Genomic DNA, 22,974 nt, shown 5'->3' with positions numbered 1-22,974 from the left:
CTGTACCCACTGCCCCTTCAGAAAACTCTTTTCCTGACACTACTATACATATATATACATACATATACATACATACATATATATATATATATATATATATATATATAACCCAGTGCCATCAAGTCAATTCTGACTCATTGTGACCTTATAGGACAGAGTAGAACTGCCCCATAGAGTTTCCAAAGAGCACCTGGTGGATTCAAACTGCCGACCCTTTGGTTAGCAGCCGTATCACTTAACCACTAAACCACCAGAGTTTCCATATATATATATATATATATATATATACACACACACACATACATACATGTATTTCATTTCCAAGTAATTCATTAGTTTCTGTATATAAAACAATATATACAATTTAAAAAAAAAAAAAAAAAACCCTGTTGCCATGAAGTCGATTCCAACTCATAGCGACCCCTTAGGACATAAGAGAACTTCCCCAGAGAGTTTCCAAGGAGCACCTGGTAGATTCAAACTGCCGACCATTGGGTTAGCAGCCGTATCTCTTAACCACTATACCACCAGGGTTTACAATAGTACATTTAATTTATAATAGAAAATTTAAGGCTGTTATCTAGGATGCTGTTGTTAGGTGCTGTCAAGTCAGTTCCGAATCACAGCAACCCCAGGTGCAACAGAAGGAAACACTGCCCAGTCCTGCACCATCCTCATAATCATTGCTATGTTTGAGCCCATTGTTACCGCCATTGTGTCAATCCATCTTGTTGAACAGTGTTATGGACTGAACTGTGTCCCCAAAAAATGTGTGTCAACTTGGCTAGGCCATGATTTCCTGTATTGTGCGACCGTCTACCATTTTGCCATCTGATATGATTTTCCTATGTGTTGTAAATCCTACCTCTATGATGTTAATGAGGTGATATTAGTGGTAGTTATATTAATGAGGCAGGACTCAATCTACAAGATCAGGTCGTATCTTAAGTCAATCTCTGTTGAGATATAAAAGAAAGAAGCAAGACATGGGACCTCCTACCACCAAGAAAAAAGAGCAGCAGAGTGCGTCCTTTGGACCCAGGGTCCCTGCACTGAGAAGCTCCTAGACCAGGGGAAGACTGATGACAAGGACCTTCCCCCAGGGCCAACAGAGAGATAGACTTCTCCTGGAGCTGGCACCCTGAATTTGGGCTTCTAGCCTCCTAAACTGTGAGAGAATAACTTTCTCTTTGTTAAAGCCATCCACTTATGGTAGTTCTGTTATAGCATCACTAGATAACTAAGACAAGAGTCTTCCTCTTCTTCTTTAAAGTACTGACCCCCACTTTAACAAGTATGACAGCCTTCTTCAGGGACTGGTCCCACCTGATAATATGTACAAAATACATGAGATGAAGTTGCAGCATCCTCGCTTCTAAGGAGCATTCTGGCCATGCTTCTCTCAAGACAGATTTGTTCGTTCTTCTGGCAGTCCATGGTACACTCAGTATTCTTCACCAACACCATAATTCAAAGGCATCAAATCTTCTTAAGCCTTCCTTATTCATTGTCCAGCTCTCGAACGCATATGAGGTCACTGAAAATACCATGGCTTGGGTCGGGCACAATTTAGTCCTCAAAGTGACCTCTTTGCTTTTTAACACTTTAAAGAGGTCTTTTGCAGCAGATTTGCCCAATGCAATATGTCCTTTGATTTGACTGCTGCTTCCATGGGCGTTGATTATGGATTCAAGTAAAATGAAATTCTTGACAACTTCAATATTTTCTCCATTTATCATGATGGTGTTTACTGGTCCAGTTGTAAGGATTTTTATTATCTTTATGTCGAGGTGTGGAAACCCTGGTGGAGTGGTTTGAGAGCTATGGCTGCTAACCAAAAGGTCAACAGTTTGAATCCACGAGATGCTCCTTGGAAACTCTATAGGGCAGTTCTACTCTGTCCTATAGGGTTGCTATGAGTTGGAATCGACCCGACGGCAACAGGTTTGGTTTCTGGTATGTTGAGATATGATCCATACTGAAGGCTATAGTCTTTGATCTTCAACAATAAGGGCTTCACTTTCAGTAAGCAAGGTTGTGTCATCTGCATAGATGCAGGTTGTTAATGAGTCTTCCTCCAATCCTGATGCACCATTCTTCTTCATATAGTTCAGCTTCTTGGATTATCTGCTCAGCATACAGGTTGAATAAGTATGGTAAAAGGATACGACCCTGACACACACCTTTCCTGATTTTAAACCACACAATATCCCCTTGTTCTGTCTGAATGACTGCCTCTTGGTCTATGTACAGGTTCCTCATGAGCACAATTAAGTGTTCTGGAATTCCCATTCTTCACAATGTTATCCATAATTTGTTATGGTCCACACAGCTGAATGCCTTCCCATAGTCAATAAAACACAGGTAAACATCTTTCTGGTATTCTCTGCTTTCAGCCAAGATCCAACTGACATCAGCAATGATATTCCTTGCTCCATGTCTTCAAGGGATATCATTATTTGGATACTTTCCCCAAATTCAAAACACTTTGGGGTGAGGGAATATTCATAGCCTAATTTTTTCTTTTACTTTTTTTTTTTTTTTTTTGCCTTTATTAACTGGCACTTCCTCACATCTAAAGTATGATAAAAAGAGATCATAATAATAGGGACTCTGAAGCTTCTCAATGTCTCAAGAAATTACAAACCATTAAAGAAAAATTCAGTTGTGTTTAGTAATGTTTAAAATATTAGCAATCTAATTCTCTGAAAACTACTACTCTAAGTATGCCGGGTCTGGTTAATTCTCCATTAATTAGAGTATGTGGCTATTTAGGACATTCTGTTCCTTAATCATACCAGAAATACCAGAAAACCGGTAGAAGGAGTTAAAGATAAGGCCTATATCCCAGAAGACTCGCTTTAGGCAAATTAGTGAGATTATCAGCAACATTGATAAGAGCTATGGATTTTCCAGAAGGATTGCAAAATATAGCTAATGCCTGAGAGTACTGCTCATCTATAACTAAAAAATACCAACAGTGAAAACATGTCTTTCATTTCCTTCCCCAGAAAGTACAACTGAAGAATAAAATAGACAAAGGCAAAAGATTTAAGAGACAAACAAGAATATAAATCCACATCCACAAACAAGATAACCAGCCCTTGAATAATCTAAACTTGATTATTATCTCTCCTATATCATACAGGTTCAAACATGTTTTGCCCTCTTCTGTGTCTACTGTAAGTGGTTTGGTTATACATAGAACTATTATAAAATATAATCAAACATCCAAAAAAAACAAGCCTCATTCCAAATATCAAAGGCCAAAAGCTGCTCACAAAGATTCATGTCCAAATGGAATTCATGGAATGCAGATAATTCCTCAGGCTCTACCATCAAAGGACTACACTTGGTTGAAAGGACAACATAACAGTGAGTATCTACCCACAGAGTCAGTACAAAGTGCAAGTATCTGAAACTAAACTTACTCGCTGCGTACATTTCAGCAACAGAGAGAAAGAAAAAGGGAGCTATATAAAAGAAGCTAAACTGAATGAAGATTTTGATAAGAAGCCAATTCTTGCCTCATCTAAACTTTATGCTGTAATAAAATTACAGCAAAAAAGCACATGCCTGACACTGAATTTTAAAATACCAATAAAAGGAAAATTGAAGCATATTTACCAATAACGCATAATTCATGATAAAATGGAATGTTTATTGTGCACTAAGCATTTTACATCCATTTTACCATTTAATTCTTATAAAAATGCTCTGACGTGGACACTATTAGTATCACCAGTCTACACTTGAATCCAAGGCTCAGGGAAGTGATGGGCCTTAGCCAAAGTGGCTCAGCCAGTGTACTGGGTCTCAGAGCTTTATCTGTCTTACTCTCAAGCTCAGGGTCTCAACCTCTATTTCACGTAATCCCAAAATGAGATGTCAGGATAAACAAACTTTTCAAGTAATGGTATAATTCACTCTTTTAATGACACCAACATTTGTTTTTAATCATAGTAATGGAAATTCTGACCCACTAAATATGATATATGGAATAGATGTGTTTCCTTTGTGGACTTAAAATTATCATTACTAACATTAATTACTATATTCATCTCTAATTAAAACTATGTAAATTAACCCTGGTAGTGCAGTGGTTAAGCACTTGGCTGCAAGAGAAAGATCTGGCAATCTGTTTCTGTAAAGGTAAAGGTTACAGCCTTAGAAACCCTTTGGGGCAGTTCTACTCTGTCTTATAGAATCGCTATGAGTCAGAATCAGCTAGACAGCAACAGGTTTGGTTTGGGGGTTTATGGAACTTTATCCATTACCCATTCATCAGTTTCCCATACTGTGGTGGCCTGTGTGTTGCTATGATGATGGAAGCTATGTCACCAGTATTGCTAATACCAAAAGGGTTAACCATGGTGGACAGGTTTCAGCAGAGCTTCTGGACTAAGACTAGGAAGAAAGGCCTGGCAATCTGGCTCCAAAAATTAGCCAGTGAAAACCTTACAGAATACGACAGAACACTTTTCAACTCACTTGCTTTGGATACATCATCAAGAGGGATCAATCATTACAGGAGGATGTCATGTTTGGCGAAGTAGAGGGCCAGTGAGGGTAAGGAAGATCCTCAGTAAAATGGATTGGCACAGCAGCTGCAACAATGCACTCAAACATACCAACGATTGTGAGAATGATGCGGGACCAGGCAACGTTTCATTCCATTGTACATAAAGTCACCATGAATCAGAATCAACTTGTCAGTAGCTGTAATGGTTAAGATTATATGTCAATTTGGCTAGGCCATGATTCTCAGTGGTTTGGTAGATATGATGTAATCATCATCCATAATATGATCTGCTGTGAGCAGCCAATCGGTGAAAGAAAATTTCCTTGGGGGTGTGGCCTGCATCCAATATATATGGATGTTCTGGTAAAGCTCGCCCTCTCTTGATCCTGCACCTGACTCGTCATCTTCTGACCTCCAGTTCTTGGGAGACAAGCCAGCAGCCTCCCGTCTGACCTGCAGATGTGGGGATTAGCCAGCTCCCGCAGCCCCACCAGCCAGCAGTCAGCCACTGACCTGCCAATTTTGGATTCATCAGCCCCTACAACCACATGAGTCAGGAGAAGTCTCCAGCCTGATGCATGACCCACAAATTTGAGACTAGCCAGCCTTCACAACTGCATGAACCATTTCTTTGAGATAAATTTCTCTGTATATATATTTATATATATACACTTTGCTGATTTTGCTCCTGTATAAAACCCAGCCTAAGACAGCAGCTATCTATCTATGGAACTTCATCCAGCTCCTCATTATATTTGTCCTAACGACTACATTGTTCAAGCTGACATTTTTCAGGATACAAAGAACCGCTTCTTGTGCTGGCTCTGCCACGTATCCATGCCCTGACCATGAGGAGGCCACTGCTGTATCCCGGAGCTCCTGCTTGTTCTGCTATAAAACAGACACAGGGACACACCTACCTTTTGAAGTCCGCTACAAGGCTCAAAAGAAATAATACAAGCATGATATAGATAAACAGTACGCTGTCATGGGGCTCTAGGCTTATTACTCCCCTTCAATGAAATGCTTCGATTTTAACCACTTTTGCTCGGATATCATTTTAAAGAGGAATGAGATTCACCTATGGCTACTAGTCTCCATAATTCAAGAGTCTACCTGGCTAGCCAATCAGAAGTATGCTACAGTTCTGCAATGATGAACATCAGTAATTCTGCCTTTTGTTTTTAACAGCTTCTGCAAGGCCACAGCACTAGGGCTACAAGAAACTCATGTTGCTTCAAGTGGTGCAAACAAGTAGTATTTTAACCACCAACAACTGCATCAAATGAAACAAAATACTCCCTGATTAAAAAAAAAATACAGCAGACTAATTCACTGAGTCAAGAATTAACTCAGATTTTTTTTTCCATTTTCTTAGAGAAATTAATCTGCTATATCTATAATGCCAATGGTCAAAATTGTTATTCTATCGCAATACAAACCCACTGCTGTTGAGTCAATTCCAACTCATAGTCATGACCCTATAGTCAGGATCACTATGAGTCGGGATCAACTCAATGGCTGCAGGTCTGGTTTGTTCTGGAGCCCCGATGGCGTGGTGGTTAAGAACTTGGCTGCTAACCAAAAGGTTGACAGCTCAAATCCACCAGCTGCTCCTTGGAAACTCTATGGGGCAGTTCTACTCTGTCCTATAGGGTCGCTATGAGTCGGAATCAACTCGACAGAAACGGAGTTTTTATGGCAATATACCTCAGAATAAGCAAACACAAAAAGCTATCATCATGTGAACTTCATAAAATAATTCAAATATATAAAAAAATTTTCCTCAAAAAAAACATAAACCAAACTCAAACATGTATGAATGGATAATTTACATAGGAGGAAATATAAATAGTAGCCAAAGACATGCAAAAATGTTTACTTTCAATAGCAAAGAGACTGATACACGCCTACACTATGTTACACTATGTACATAATAACCCAATCTGGACATCAATATGGTTGAATTACCTGGGAATTTATCCTAAGTAACTAATTAGTTAGAAACAAAAAGCTATATAGGTAACACAATAAAATATTTTTTAAAAAATACATTGGAACAGATAAATCAAAGTATAATATGAAAAATATCTCAAAGACAGAAAATAAGCAATGTGGGTTAAAAGAATATGAACAATCCAAGATGCTTAATAATATGAGACACACCAAATTGTTCACCTTTTTCAGGAACTTAATTCAGGGGTTGAGTGAAAGTTCTACAAACTGAGAAAAAAAAATTAAAATTCTTCTAAATGCCAAAAACAGGAAAGGAAAAAAAAAGTTATATAGGTGAATATGAATCCTCAACAATATGGGAGTGTTTTGCAAATTTTAGTATATGAATGTGAAAAGTAAATTTTAATCAAGACAAAACTGAGCATTATTAACTCTATAAAAACTATTCGATAAGTAAATACCATATAATGGAAGATAATCTATGTTCAATAGAAATGCACCTATACAAATAAGTATACTAAAAGAAAAGTACAAATATATAGTTGTTAGAGTAAGATGACTTATGAAATTCTTTTTCAAAATCTTTTAGCATAATTGCTACTTTATCTTCTAATGAAAAATATGTAACCTACGCAATTTTTTTAAACCACTTAACATCAACCTTTGTCACATACCTTTCACCTGCTGAAATACACAAAATTTAGGTTGTTATGTGCCACTGTGGTATCCTTTGCTGGTTGGTCCTACAAACCTAAGAATCCCCACAGTAAGCTTTGCTAGTTTAGTCAATTCTCCAGTGCTGCTGTTTCAGACAAACTGAAGCATTTAATCTTACGGTATTTGCAAAATATGTTACCAGTGGAGTGCTGAAAGTAAAAAACAAATATTTCTGTCCTCTGCTGCTTATTTATCTGAATAAAATTTAACTTTCCACCTTTCTCTCAGACCTTGGAAGATAAACTTTTGGAAGCCCCTTGCTTTCTTAGTGGAGTTACATAGTATCACTCTTCCTTTTCTCTGTGCACACAATTAATACCCAAACACTGACTGCCGTGGAATTGATTTCGACTCGTAGCAACCCTATAAGATGCAGTAGAGCTGACCCACTGGGTTTCTATCAAGGGTGTAATCTTTACAGAAGCAGGCTGCCACATCTTTCTCCCGCAGAGCAACTAGTAGGTTCCAACCACCAACCTTTTGGTTAGCAGTCGAGCACTTTAACCACTGTGACACCAGGGCTCCTTACACAGTTAATAATCTATGTCAAATTGGCTTTTCCATCTTCTGGGCTCCTTTCTAGGATAGACTGGGGAGTGTTTCTTAGAAGAAATGAAAAACTATCGACTATTTATGGTAACTGAGAACTCAGAGGAGTCCCTTTGTGGGCTGTGGCTGCTTCTCACAGGGATTTGTGGCCAGGGTCTCTGCAGGCTCTGCCTGTTTCCTCTTCCTACTCAGAGTACAGGATTCACTGTGGCTGACTCTGGGACAGGTAGCCCCTCAAACGGAGAAGATAAATTTTAAAGGTGTTGGGCCTCCTTTCCCTAGTTGGGTAGATATATCTGCAACAAGAAAAGGATTTTTCAATTAATCTTCTGACGAAACTTGCATGAAGGGCAGCTTCTCAATTTATCTTTTATTACTGAGACAAATTAAGCCTAACTCAAGGCTGGGATAGATAATGAAAAGGTTCTTCTTAGTCCTAGTCACCATAGCCATCATTGTCTTCTTAGCTCATGAGGCAATAATGACTCTTTAAACTCCTTAGCATCTTTCAGGTATAGAAATAGGCTTCTCATACACACACTCCTCTTAGTGGAAGACAAGGTCATTCTTTAACCATCTTTTCTTATGCCCTGGTGGTGCAATGGTTAAAATGCTTGGCTGCTAACCAAAAGGTCAGTAGTTCAAACCCACCCACCACTCCACAGGAGAAAGATGTGACCACCTGCTTCCATAAAGAATTACAGCCTTGGAAACCCTACGGGGCAGTTCTACTACGTCCTACAGGGTCAGTATGAGTGGCAAACAACTTGATGGCAACGTTTTGGTTTTTTGTATTTTTTAATATAAGCTAGGACCCAGAGGTTCTCTTGGAAGGCTCTCAGACTCCCCAATCTGAAATCAGGGACTCCCATTACCCCTGGTTATAGCAGAATCTCCCATGCCTTATGTCTTAGTTATCTAGTGCTGCTTTAACAGAATTACAAGTGGATGGCTTTAACAAAGATAAATTTATTCTCTCAAACAGTCTAGGAGGCTAGAAGTCCAAATTCAGGGTGCCAGTTCCAGGGGAAGGCTTTCTCTCTCTGTGTTGGCTCTGGGGGACGGTCTCGTCATCAGTCTTCCCTGGTTGAGGAGCTTTTCAGTGCAGGGACCCTGAGTCTAAAGGACACACTATTCTCTTGGCTCTTGTTTCTTGGTGGTATGAGGTCTCCCTGTTTCTCTGCTTTTCTCTTTTTTATCTCAAGAGAGATTGACTTAAGGCAAAACCTAATCTTGTAGATTGAGTCCTGCTCCATTAACTTAACTTCCAATAATTCCCATCTCATTAACATCATAGAGGTAGGATTTACAACATGGGAAAATTACATCAGATGACAAAATGGTAGACAATCACATAATACTGCAAATCATGGCCTGGCCAAGTTGACAGATATTTTGGGGTGACACAGTTCAATCCAAGACACCCTATGACCCACAGATGTATATAACAGGCCTTTTTTTCCTTAGGCTTATTATCCCAAAATGCAAGGTTTCAGTAATTATCTGCATATTATTATCTTCATATACAACAATTCGTTCTGTCCCTAATGTAGGAGTGTGGGATCTTTTGTACTGTTAAAAGAACCAACTACATAACAAACAAATGAAGCAAGCTTACATTATTTAATGAGTTGGGTGACAGAATATTTAAGAATTATGCCTCAATTCTCTTGATTGCTGCTTTAAATGAGTGCTTCACCAGCAGAAACTGACAAAAGGCAGAAATTCAGAGGAGCAGGTGTCAGTAAAACATTTCTTGATTCCTGTGTGGTCCCAAATATAAGAGAAATTAACCAACCTCTCTAGACAACCAACCAACCCTTTCCTGTCCTATAAGGGTGTCATCACCCCTACCGGGGCCAGTTACCAGGGTTGCATGATCATCAGGTTTTGTAGATGTATCAAGTACGTGCCAATGAGACCTAGACATCTCAGTCCCACAGGACAGAGTCATGTTTGTGTTCCCACACGTGCCATTTGCTGTTCACCCATCCCCTTCACCATCCAGGAGACCATGTGTGGCCAACTCAAGTGGTTCAGGCTACAAAATACAGAAAGGCACAGCTTGAGACAGACAGTCATAAAGTGGCATGATAGGGAAACAGCAATAAGGAAGCAAAGGAGTATTCAGACACATTCATTAGGAATGACAAAGTACACCCTTTTGATCCCAAACTCCTTTGTTAAACATCAAGCTCCAAATACTGGCTTTTAACAATACCCCTGTAAGCCCAGGAAATCAGGACTGTGACACTACTCCAGTGTAGATCTTTAGAAGCCTTCCATAATTTTATTTCAATTATAATATCAAAAAGTAGAGAAGGTCCTCATTTCCATTTCAGTGGTCTTCTTAATCTCTGTTAAAGCAAATTATGAATATAGGTAACCAAACCAACCACCTCTCAGCGGAAAAATGGAAACTCTCGGAAGCCTGTTTCTACAAATTGTTCCCAAAACCCTCCTGCCAAATATTTGAGTTATTCTTTCTAAACTTGCAAATCCTTGGCAGTGAGTGGTAATAAACTAAAAAAGTAAAGTTTGAGTTATGTATCATAGCTCCTATTTTGACTAAAGGTCTAAGTTATAGACCTCTCATTTTTTTCTTCAAGTTCCTTGGTCCTGCTATTTTTATATATGAAAACAGTCATGGGGCATCTTTTTCTAACCCTGAGGGCCTCCCATAATTTATTTATAGTGCTGGAAGTTTTCTAAACCCAAACATAATTTATTAGCAAATGTGGCTATGCCATTTTTGATGACTGATAATTTTGGTTTTGTTCTTCTCTTATCAAAAGAGAAAACCAATTGCCTAGCAAATTAATACATCCCTCACCCTTTCATCCTTAGAGATGAAGGATTAAAACTGATTTAGATCTCAGTTGGTCTATTTCTGACTCTGAGTGGATATTAATCCTCAATAACAGGTTTGCTGGACTAAGTAGCAGACTGGGCATCCAAGCACGATGGTTTCCGATCCCTTTTATTTGCTCACTAACTCACTGGGAAGCCTTGAACAAGTCACCAGGATGTCTAGTTTCTTTGAGCAGAAAAGATGATTATCAAAGCAGTGAAAAAATATTTTCTTAATTAAGAAATATAATGTTATCCACTATCACAATTAAATAAGTCTTAAACAACTAACTCACTCCATAACCACCAACTCCATGCCTGTTCCTTCATACGACACAGCCCTGCTACATACTCGGGGGGGTTCCATGGTTACCACAAATGGCTAAACTACTAGCCGAAAGGTTGGCAGTTTGAACCCCTCCAGAGGTACCTCGGGAGACAGGCCTGGCAATCTGCTTCTGAAAGGTCACAGCCTTGGAAACCCTATGGAGCAGTTCCACTCTGCAAACAAGGGGCATCCACAACTTGAAATTGACTTGACAGCACCTAACAACATATCGGAATTAGAAACCAAGAAAAGAATACACTGTGTTGAACTGATGCTGTTGTTATTGTTATTAGGTGCTATCGAGTTGGTTCCAACTCTTAGTGACCCTATGTACAACAGAACGAAACACTGTCTGGTCCCATGCCATTTTACAGTCGTTGTTATGTTTGAGTCCATTGTTGCAGCCACCGTTTCAATCCATCTCTTTTAGGGTCTTCTTCTTTTTTCTGACCCTCTTCTTTACCAAGCACAATGTCCTCCTCCAGTGACTGGTCCCTCTTGATAACATGTCCAAAGTACGTAAGATGAAGTCTCTCCATCCTCACTTTTAAGGAGCATTCTGGCTATACTTCTTCCAAAGCAGATTTGTTCGTTCTTCTGAAAGCCCACGACATATTCAATATTCTTCACCAACACCATAATTCAAAGGCCTCAATTCTTTGGTCTTCCTTATTCATTGTCCAGCTTTCATACACATACGGGGTGACTGAAAATAATGTGGCTTGGGTCAGGCACACCTTGTCCTCAAGGTAGCATCTTTGTCTTTTAACACTATTTAAAGAGGTCTTTTGTAGATTTCCCCAATGCAATGCATCCTTTGATTTCTTGACTGCTGCTTCCATGGATATTGACTGTGGATCCAAGTAAAATTAAATCCTTGACAACCCCGATATTTTCTCCATTTATCATGATGTTGCTTATTGGTCCAGTTGTAAGAATTTTTGTTTTCTTTATACTGAGGTGTAATCCATACTGAAGGCTGTAGTCTTTAATCTTTATCAGTAAGTGCTTCAAGTCCTCTTTGCTTTCAGCAACCAAGGTTGTGTCATCTGCATATCGGAGGTTGTTAATGAGCCTTCCTTCAATCCCGATGCTGTGCTCTCACTGAACTGATGACATATTTGCCCAAGTCCCTGGAATCAGTATACAAGCAAGGGCTACTTAAAGTTCTTGAGCACTAACAGCACTGGGACTTCAGAAACTCTCCTTATTAGGATATCAACAGGGTTTGCAGGACTCCAAGGCTCTTGGAACTATCCTAGAGATATGAATATGCTCAGGCCTTGGACTACTTCAAGTCCTTGGGGATTCAGGGTCTCCCTGAGAAGCATCTATGCTGGGGGAATTTGGAGTGTGAACCACCTTGTGAAATTCTACTGGCAAGAAGGAACACTCAAAAAATGATGCATTTTATTTCATAGGACATCCCAGTTAATTGGCCTAATAATGTGTTCAGCGCTTCTGTTTTACCTCCTAGTCCGCTGCATGGTACCTGGGGTCTCAAAAGCTTACCAAGTGGTCATTCAAGACACGGTTAGTCTCTATTTGCCTGGAGCAACACAGGAAGAAGGAGAGTCAGGAATAAGAGGAGGAAATGAAATGTGTGGTTAAATGCCTCCATGAACAACTATCTCCTTGGTCATGTGTGAGACCAGAACCAGAACTGGATGGTGCCTGGCTACCATTACTGAACATTTTGTCCAGACTCTATAGAAGAATCCTGATCAAAAGAAGGAAAGTGCAGAACAAAACTTCAAGTTCTCATGGAATCTAGGCCTTCTGGAACCATCAAGGCTGGATGAACCCTGAAACTATCACTCACCAATCATTTTTAAACCTTAAACCGAAAATATCCCTGAATTCTTAAAACCAAACAATAGTTTCATTTAACTAGTAAAGAATGTCTGCCTTGAGCATTATGCTTTTTTAAGATCTATCTATATAAGATCAAATTGACAACAACTCAAAAATTTAGATAGGAAACTTAGAGAGCAGTGAGTTTATGTTAATGGGGGGAGGAACAACTTGGAAAGGAAAGATGAGAAAGGCTGCACAACTCAAAGAATGTAATCAATGTCACTGAATTGCACATGTAGGAATTGTTGAATTGGTGTATGTTCTGCTGTGTATATTTTCAATGACAAAAATAGGTTATTTTAAAAAATGAGGTGTTTTAGATTTCTAAGCTCCACCCACAGCAAATTCTTGAGATTGGCTTAGGAAAAAGGTAGGAAGGACCCTCAGGTTCCTTCTAGTTTCAACTGGAATCACAGGGATGATCCTGGTCTACAGAATCTCTCTAGAGTCTAGCATAGTCAAATAGAGGGTCTTCTAAGATACGCCCCTTGTAATAGGCACTTTAGCTAAAGTCTCCCTTCTGTCCTGGGGTCTCTATCACCTTTACTGACATACTGTTAGTCCTTCAAATACACCTGCTTAAAGATTTATGCCAAAAAAACAAAGAACAATTTACTGTAAATATTGACATTTTGAAGTTTCGTTAAAGTTGTTTTTTTTTTTCTCATGTTCTGGCTGCTATTGATGACCACTTGTTTACTTTTTTTTTTTTTTTTAGTTCTGGTAGCATAAATCAATCAAAGAATTTTCAACTTTACCAACCCTACTGTGCTATATCCCATAAAGGCCTGTGACTCCACAAAAGCAGACGACGGCTTGAGTGCCCTGGTCCAGGAACACCACAGCACTGCCTGCACCCTAGCTGAACTTCCCATTAGAAGAAGGAATTGATAGGATTGGAAGAGAGCCCAAAAATTGTTGTCATTGTTATTGTGAATCTTTAAATAGACATTTGTATCTGTAAAGTGCTTTGGAAATCATCTTTCCTCACAACTGCTCACAAGACCATGTGGTAAAGGTCCATGCTATTATTATTGGCCTTTGATTTTTACCTATGTTTGGTCACATGCTCCATTATTACTAGAAACTGGGTTTATAAAGTGAAAATGACCTCAAAAAGTGAAATCGGGATCCCTTAAATATCAAAGTTATAAAGTCCTTGCTAGTTCCTATACCCACAGACTTAAAGTTTCTTTGTATCCATGGGATCACGAAGAAGATCAAAAGGAATTGGGGTGATACCTGGAAAACATCTGGTAAATTCCATCTCTGAGAAACCTGCTCGTCTCCTACTGTTAATACATCCCCTCTACGCCAGCAATAAAATCTCTTTAAACACTTTTCCCATGGACTTTTTTTATTTTCTATGACATGAAATCAATTGATATGGCAAGAAATACAAGGAAAGGGGGAATTTCAGAACAAATGTGGTAACAGCAACTTTCACTACACAAATATAAAAACTCAAAATTAAAATGTTTGCAAAATATATATTGCTAATTCTTTCAGAAAGGCTTTTGTTTTCACTTGGGGATTATCCACTTAAAGTCCACTCGTTTTGTTTTGTTTTCTTAAAGAAGCCGTCATGGAAAATCAGCTCAAAATATTTTCTGCCTCTAAAAGTAAACATCTTTCTTTTGAACACATTCTTTATTCTAAAGTTCTGTCTAGTCCCAAGACGGCAGAGATACTACAGACTAGTTAAATGGCAGTTTTCAAGATAAGAGATCTCAGGCATGTCCTCCACCAGCAATATCCAGCAAATGACAGTATTTTGTTTGCTCCCAACAACAAAAGAGGCCTACAGAGTGGGGAGAGTGGAGGAAGAGGCAGAGGAGGAGAGCAGACAGGGAAGCACAAAGTGACACGTGCTGGTGACTGCGCTCTGTGACTACCGCCAAGCTGGGAGGTCTGCAGTCATTGGTGGGATCTGTTCTACTAACAACAGGAAAGACTGGGAAGCAGTACTCCAGGAAGAAGCAATGTCGGGATTCAAAGCATCTTTAAAATGTCTATGTTCTTTTGAACAACCACAAGATGGTTTTCAAAAATTAAGATAAATAAAATGTTGGATGCTTCGACGGGTGAGTATCTAATGGACATCTAATGCAAGTTAGTTGTAAGTAAAATAGAAACAGAAGGGGAAGAAAGTAAGCAAACAAAGCAGGAGAGCAGAATGAATAGGAAGATTATACTTTCCCAGCCACCGAAAGGTTTAACTATCCTAATCCTGATACTTAAGATCCTTGAAAACAATAACCTTCCAGACAGCAGATACAAGCAGTCAACAAGAGAACAAATAATCTCACATGTACTTCTGTTGAACCAAGTCACCCTTCAGTGAGAGGGAAAAAGGGAGAGCCAAAGTAATGAACAACTCAAATCATTTAAATAAATAATGTTATGGAAAGAACTCCCTGAGCAATGAATGGCTTCAGCCCTCCCATTCACTTTCTCACCTCCCTTAGGTTCTGGCCCATCCAGGGTTCACAAGGAAGCAGGTGTCTACCAGGATCCTGCTTTCTTTAGTGGAGCCGCAGAAGAGAATTTTAAATGTCCCCTAAAGGTTTTCCTCTCACATTTTAGAGTCCTTTAAGGACAGCCATTTCACCTGCATAACCATGTACATGTAGGAAAATTGAATCAATTTCTGCAATCCAGAATTTTAAGACTATGTAAAATCCATTCTAAATAAAAGGGACAGTGTATATTTACAGTCACAGGCCGATTAACACTCAGACAATTCCACTGATGCCCTTCACATCAGTCTGATTAGAGTATACTGAAAACATCTTTTCAAATGTGAGTAGCTGTACGCAGCTCCAGCAATATTGGAAAGGCAAGGCTATGATGGTCTTACGTGACTTCTTAGTGCGGGTGTTAATGAGTATTTGTTTATTAAACAATAGTTTCCAAAAATATATAAAAACAATATACTTACAAATCAATAAGAAAAAGACAAACAACCCAATAGGACAATAAGCAAAAGATATAAACAGATGAGCCCTAGAAACCAAACTTAACCAAACCTACTGCTGCAGAGTCGATCCCAACTCATAACAACCCTACAGGACAGAGAAGAACTGTCCCATAGGGTTTCCAAGGCTGTAAATCTTTACAGGACCAGATTGTCACATCTTTCTCCCATGGAGCAGCTGGTGGGTTCGAACCACCGACCTTTTGGTTAGCAGCCGAGTGCTTTAAACTTATCCTATCAAGGCTTGCAGAGCCCTAGAAGAGGACATTAAAAAATACATTAAAAAAAATTAAGTATGCAACAAAAAGTCAATGACTCAACTGTGATAAAGTCATATAATGGAATATTAAACAACAAAAATGAACCAGTTATACACATCAATATGGATGAATCTCATAAAGTTAGCAAAAAATAAAGCAATAAATGAATAACTTGCCAAAGAATAAATACAGAACCAAAAAAACCAAACAAACCCTGTGCCGTCGAGTCGATTCCAACTCATAGCAACCTCGTAGGACAGGGTAGAACTGCCCCATAGAGTTTCCAAGGAGCACCTGGCAGATTCGAACTGCCAACCCTTCGGTTAGCAGCCGCAGCACTTAACCACTATGCCACCAGGGTTTCCATTAAATACAGAATGATACCAATTATATATAATCTTAAAATATTGCTTAGGGGTGTGGCTGGATCTGTTGTTTATAGCCAACTTCAACTGAGTGGTATCATAAACACACTACCAGCTGTTAAATACTTTGAAAACTCACTCTGAACATTCATATGTAATAAAATTGTAAGGAAATGCATAAGAACAATAAACTCCAAATTCAGGATACTAATTACCCCTGGGAAAGAAAGAGGGGCCATAACCATCTTAGCAGTATTTTATTTCTTAAGTAGGATGTTTAAGCACACAGGTACTATTTACTGAATAACTATGTATACTTTTTCATTGTCTTAAATAATATATAACTTTTTTTTTTTTTAAATAGAAACATAAGACAGCTACAGCCTTGGGCCTAGAGTCTGGAGATGGTGGTTTTACTCCTGGTTCTGTCAATTACTTATGGGACCTTGATGTCTCTGAATCTCGATTCCTCATCTGCGAAATAAGAGGATTCAGGTATCATTCAATTCTAAAATTCTGAACTGAATTTTAGCATAGGTGTTGAGCTCTTCAGACTCTAATTACATCACTACCGTTATTTGTACATTGTATAAGACAAGGCTTACTGACCCTCTATGGCCAGAACTTGCACATTAAAGTTATCCCAGGAATGACGTCTACTCCCACCATACTCTCTCTTCCACCAGCCTTTCTGACAGATGGTAGTCCTATGAGAGTTGGCTGGCTATGTTTGGGAGAGCAGATCAATGAACGTCAGGAAAGAGACGGCAGCTTAATCGACCCAAAACAAAATATACTTTTTTATTTAGGTGTACTTCTAGGTTATTTTATATAATAATATTCCTGAGGTGGGGAAACTAAGACCACTAACACTAATGAATTATTCAAAAGCTTAAAACTATCTTTAACAAATCACGGATCAAAACTCATAATTGGTCCTTGGTGGCTCATAGGAATAAGACTTCTCAGCTGCTAACCAAAAGACTGGCGGACTGAACCCACCCAGTGCTCTGCAGGAGAGAGACCTGGTGATCCTCTTCCATAATGACGGTTGTTGTTGTTGTTAGATGCCATCAAGTCAGTTTTGACTTTATCATCCCTATGCACAACAGAACAAAACACTGCCTGGTCCTACACCATCTTCACAATTGTTGCTATGTTTAAGCCCATTGATGCAGCCACTGTGCCAATCCATCTCATTAAGGGTCTTCTTTTTTCACTGAACCTCTACTTTATCAAGCATGATGTCCTTCTGCAGGAACTGGTCCCTCCTGATAACATGTCCAAAGTACATGAGAGAAGTCTCACCAACCTTGCTTCTAAGGAGCATTCTGGCTGTACTTCTAAGACAGATTTGTTCATTCTTTTGGCAGTCCATGGTGTATTCAATACTCTTTGCCAGCACCATAATTCAAAAGCATCAATTCTTTTTGGTTCTTTCTCATAAAGATTACAGCCTAGAAAACCCTATGGGGCAGTTCTGCTCTGTCATGTAGAGTTGCTATGAGTCGAAAATCGACTCATGGACACCTAACAACAATTTTAGAAAAGGTATTGTTCTTACTCAGGTTCTGATCTCTCCCATTACAGGCCATTATTTCTCATACCTGGAAGCTTCTTCATAGAGAAAAAGAGCTTCCCCCATTCCCTACAATCCAACTTAATTTAATGATTTACCAAGACTTACACAGTACATCAAGCAAATAAACTAGCAAAACCTCAGCTCATTCAGTAAATCACTGTGTGTGTGTGTGTGTGCGCGTGCGTGTACAGATTCTGATACATAAAACTTAGTTTAAGAAAGTGCTATGACTTTAAAGTAAATGCTGTCTTGTAGATTATGATTTTCATACTAGAATTTCAGGGAAATATTTATTCTACAGGAATTCTTTAAAAATTCAAATCTTCCCAAAATCAGTGCCCCTTTCTGTCCTTTTTGAGTTCCTGTTTCTCTTTAACTCTGATTCCACAGAACCATTCATTACTGTGCAACTGCTTTGATAAACAGGAAGTTCTAACTAAATACTTGACACGCAGCCTTATCTACCTATCAACTCTCAGAATTCTGAGTGGTTAGTGGCAAGCAGAAGAGAAAAAACAGCTTGAAAATGAACTGTTTTGTGATTTGGAAGCTGTTTTTTTCCAGGGTGCCGGCCAGCAAATACAACTCTTTAACAGGTATTCATTTGTTGAAAAGTAGTTGTATCACTCAACTAGGGAAAGAGAAAGTCTCTGAAAAACAGATCTGGTTTCTGAAATAGCAGAACCTCCAAGTGGGAAATCATCCCTTCACCCTGCTTTTCTTATGACCAGCTAGAGAACCTGCAGACTAGTTTCCATGTCATTTTCAAACAAGGTAGTACTTTCTTACCTGAAAACAAACAACCAGAACTGTTTGCTTCTGAGTTTTCCCTAAAGATACATATTTGCCAAGCCTGTGGACACAGTTTGAAGATCTGATATGAAGTTGCATCATCTCAGTAAAAGAACAGAATCTACTTCAGTGTATACTAAATTCTCTTTGTTGTTACTTGTAACATGTGCAGAGGCTCCTGTAGAAATCTGTCTAGGCTTGCGGGAGGTGGAGGTAAGAGGAGGGGACTATTTCTGTCCACTTCTAAGATTATTTTTTCTTTAGTGTATCTTCTAGTTCATTAAAGTATTTAGAAATTATGTACTTCCTGTGAAGACAAAATTCCTACAACATTAATAGTCCTTCTGACCCCTTACCTCCTATGACTCGTATTACAAAACATCTTAAGTTTTCTTTTCACTGAATTCCAGGCTACCGTGTCAGGTTTCTAAGAAGGATTTTCCCTTTGCTTAAAGCCTTCCCCATGGAAATACCCTTGATCCACATACCAGCCCCCAAAACACACATACCATAAAGCTCTCATAGGTAAACCAGGAGAATATTCACCGGAAAAATGTATCATCCCTTTAATCCTCACAAGACTGTAAGAGAGAGACCATGTACCTCATTTAGGGAAGCAAACTCAGAGGGGTTAAGTAACTTGCCCAAAGCCACACAGCAAATTATTGGCAACACTTGCTTGAACCCAAGTATACCAGCCTCCAAAGCCCATGTCCTTAAGTACAATAAGAAACTCGTAACAGCCAAGATAGATCTGATCTACTCATTTACCCCATCATTCCACAGACAGAAATTTAACATGGCACATGTTGTCTGAGCATTCAACATGTGAAATAATTAACCAATTAATATGGTAACCAAACTAAAATGGGCCTACGTTAGTTTAAATTCAAGGTTCTTCTCTGCCCTTCCTCCTAAGAAAAGTAAAAAACAAAGATGAAAGCAGTTTTTGCCCACTGTTGCAGTTAACTGGCAAACTTGTGCAATAAATTAACTAACAGAACTGGTTTAGCAACAAATGAGAAGTCCAAGGTCTCTAAGTTCTGATCCTGGGTATGTCACTGATTTGAAAGGTGATCCAGAAGCATGTTAACTTAAGCTAAACTTAATGTTTATGGGGCATTCACAACCACAGTCTAAAAGAAGAACTCTAATACCAAATATCTAGGTGAAAAGGGAAAATCTCAAATTCTAGGTACTTTGCCAAGGTTCCAAGTGCTCAGAAACATTCAAACAGCATAAACACACAGGTGTCCACAGTGATTATCTCTAGGAAGAGAGACGGCAGGGGTGGAAAGTGAAAATGATATGGGGAAGGGCTTTCACTTTTTAAGGTACATATTTATCTATTTATTGCTGGATTTTTGTAGAAAAAAATTTAAAAAAAAACACACAAAGGCTTTCCAGACTTAATTTTTATCTGCATTCATGAGCCCGACCTCAGGATTATACATCTCATCATCTAATGAAGGCGAAAGCATTAAGGAGAAGAGCATCGTTTTCTCTGCCCCTCTTGTCCTCAACTAGAACAAGGCTTGTTAAAAAGTTTTTGCCAACTCCAACCTAAATGTTTCCACTTCATAAGAAGTAAGAGGAAAAAAATCTCCGAGGACATCAACCTTCAAGTGGCTCTAAAAGTGAGAAATATTAGAACTCGAGAAATGAAGCTCCCTCAACACCTTCCAGGTAACAAAGTGAAACCACCAGTCACAGGGTTATTCTCGTGGTAAGAATATGAAATGGGAAGCTGAATGTGAAAACCCTGATGAAAAACACCATGGAGAGAAGCCAGCTGCCTCAGTATTTATTCTCCCTAGCACTCCCTCTCCTCTTGTTCCAAAAACTTGAAGAAAAAGATAAAAATAAGAAGTACCTTGAAATTAAAGATGAATATTTAAATAAGATCAGACCTCTTCTGAGCCTCCATTTTTTAATAGAAATAAATGCAATTTGCTTCCAATGGACACTGTAAAGACCGAGTAAATAATTTCTGAAGGTGCTTAGCATACAGCCTGGGGCATAATGGGTGCACAATAAATGTTAGTTTCCTTCTTTCGTAACTAAATTTCGAACTGCCAGTGAGATGTCCCACTAATCCTCAAGCTCAGAAGTCCCATTAGCCTACCCCACTGCCAGACCATCCTTATTGTTCTCCTTCCCTACTCCCACCAAAGAAACAGATGAAAAGAAAAATTACTTGGAAGGTAGCGATAGGAAAAAGTAAATCCTTCATCCTTTGTGCTCCACACAACATTACCAATGAGTCTCTAAGTTTTAATAGGCAAATGGAACCTTAAAGAATATGCTGGATCGTTTCAAAACATGCTTTCCCTGCCCAAACCCGAAAGCAACAGCAGTTGCTAAGAAAGCACATGGCCAACTGTGAGACAACATAATGACTCATGAAAGAAGCAGGCTTACCTTCCAAGTCCCCGGAACCATCACCAACACAGAGCCCTTGCAACTCAGTCATCAACCTGCGGTCATAAACATCCAGCAACTTCTTTTATCCAGCTCAGAAGGAAATATAATCAGTTCTGGACTAAACACTAGCTATAAAATTAATTATTACCCAACTGAGTTGAAGCTTCCCATAATGAAAAAAGGACAAAGACTACAAAGGTAACAGACTTTCTTTTAAACAAAGGTCTGTTAACAGAGGAAGAATTTTTGCTCAGTGTCCCAGAATGAGTGACTACCAAGGATATCCTAATCAGAGAATGCTAATAACTCTTTTCTTTGCCAACATAAAAAAAAAAAAAGAAAAACCACTGCCACACATACAAGGGTGACTAAAACACATCTTTAACTCTTTAATAAGCAGAAGCAATGATAGTCATTACTTTTTTATTTCTTTTTCTGGCTGAATCACTTTTTTTTTTTTTTTTTAAAGCTTTTTTTAGCATGCATTATTCTATCAGACAACCCCATCGCATACTGGCCATAACCTCCCAAATATTAACAGCTTAGATACATTTGAGTTAAATTTAGTTTTTTAATTTGCTTCTTTTCAGGAGTGGAGAACAGTCTTGAGCAGCTTTATTTTGTTAAAGTCTGCATTTAAGATAAAAATTACTTGTGAGTAATTCGCATTTTTAAACATGAAAATTAGTTACATGACCCATTAAGCAAATATGGCACCGAAGCAGCTAAACATGAAGGTCCCACTTGTAAGCCCACAATCAGTTTTTCCCCAGGATACAACAACTTGCACTCCCAAGCCACAGAGAGACAGAAAACAAGCAGCATTTCTGTGTAAATCAATTCTGCCCCCTCTCTAAACATAAACTGTCTCACGGCCTGATCTCTGACTAAACAGGTTATCTCTTACCTTGATGAAAAGACTACATGTAGCAAGCACATTTACTAAGATGATTGAATTAAAAAAAAACAAGGATGCATTGTTCATCTGTAAATGTTGAATACTTTTCCTTTCCAAACGAGGCAACATAATTGCTGAAATGAGTAGTGAGAGCTTTTAATTTCAAGATGTTAAGAATCTGCCAAAAATCTGCAAAACCTTCTTATAATACTTATCTTCCCAAAAACGTGCCTTTCAAATTAAAGTTACCCTTCAAGCACAAGATTTCAATTTTGGCAGGGCACCGGTGCATATTCTTTCTGAGATATTATAAGTATTAGGTATGTATTACTAACATGATGATGAGGATATATAAAGTATTTTAATAAAAGGTATTCACAGTAGTAACCAGTATATTTACCGTTAATGAATTTTATGGCCCACTAACAGGTGGAAACCCTGGTGGCACAGTGGTTAAGAGCTATGGCTGCTAACCAAAAGCTCAGCAATTCGAATCCACCAGGCGCTCCTTGGAAACGCTATGGGGCAGTTCTACTCTGTCCTATAGAGTCGCTATGGGTTGGAATTGACAGCAACGGGTTTAATAGCACTATTTGTATACATGTGCCACACTATTGTTTTGTTCTACGCATTTTTTTGTGTAAAGAAGGCTCCAGATAAACTTTATCTCTAACTTATCAGGTAATCATGAAATGACCACCTGTATAGTGATTCAGTTTCAAATTCATCTCTAACATCTTAGTGTCTGAAAAAGCATTTTAAAATCCAGTTATTTATGGATGAAATAATATGATGTGTGGAGTTTGCTTCAATATAATCCAGCATGGAGAGAATGGGTGAGGGCACTGATTAGATCAGGTAAGCAGGATTTGATCGCTATTGACACTGGGTGACGGC

At 38.8% G+C, this 22,974-nt stretch overlaps 1 protein-coding gene across 2 annotated transcripts in view; it reads right to left on the bottom strand.

Annotated features, from left to right (window-relative positions):
- Nucleotides 1–22,974, bottom strand: part of SYNE2 (spectrin repeat containing nuclear envelope protein 2) — a 378,879-nt gene that overhangs the window by 338,940 nt on the left and 16,965 nt on the right. The window contains exon 1 of one of the 2 annotated variants that reach the window (XM_064292575.1): nucleotides 21,177–21,439. The exons of the other annotated variant lie outside the window; for it this stretch is intronic. The gene's annotated coding sequence lies outside the window, so the exon portion shown is untranslated. Of the gene's footprint in view, nucleotides 1–21,176; nucleotides 21,440–22,974 lie in introns of those variants that run through there. 2 annotated transcript variants of the gene reach the window in all.

This window comes from Loxodonta africana, chromosome 10 (assembly GCF_030014295.1).
Source record: "Loxodonta africana isolate mLoxAfr1 chromosome 10, mLoxAfr1.hap2, whole genome shotgun sequence".
Lineage (NCBI taxonomy): Eukaryota > Metazoa > Chordata > Mammalia > Proboscidea > Elephantidae > Loxodonta > Loxodonta africana.
The sequence above is the reverse complement of the archived record's forward strand: the minus strand, read 5'-3'. Positions and strand labels throughout refer to the sequence as shown.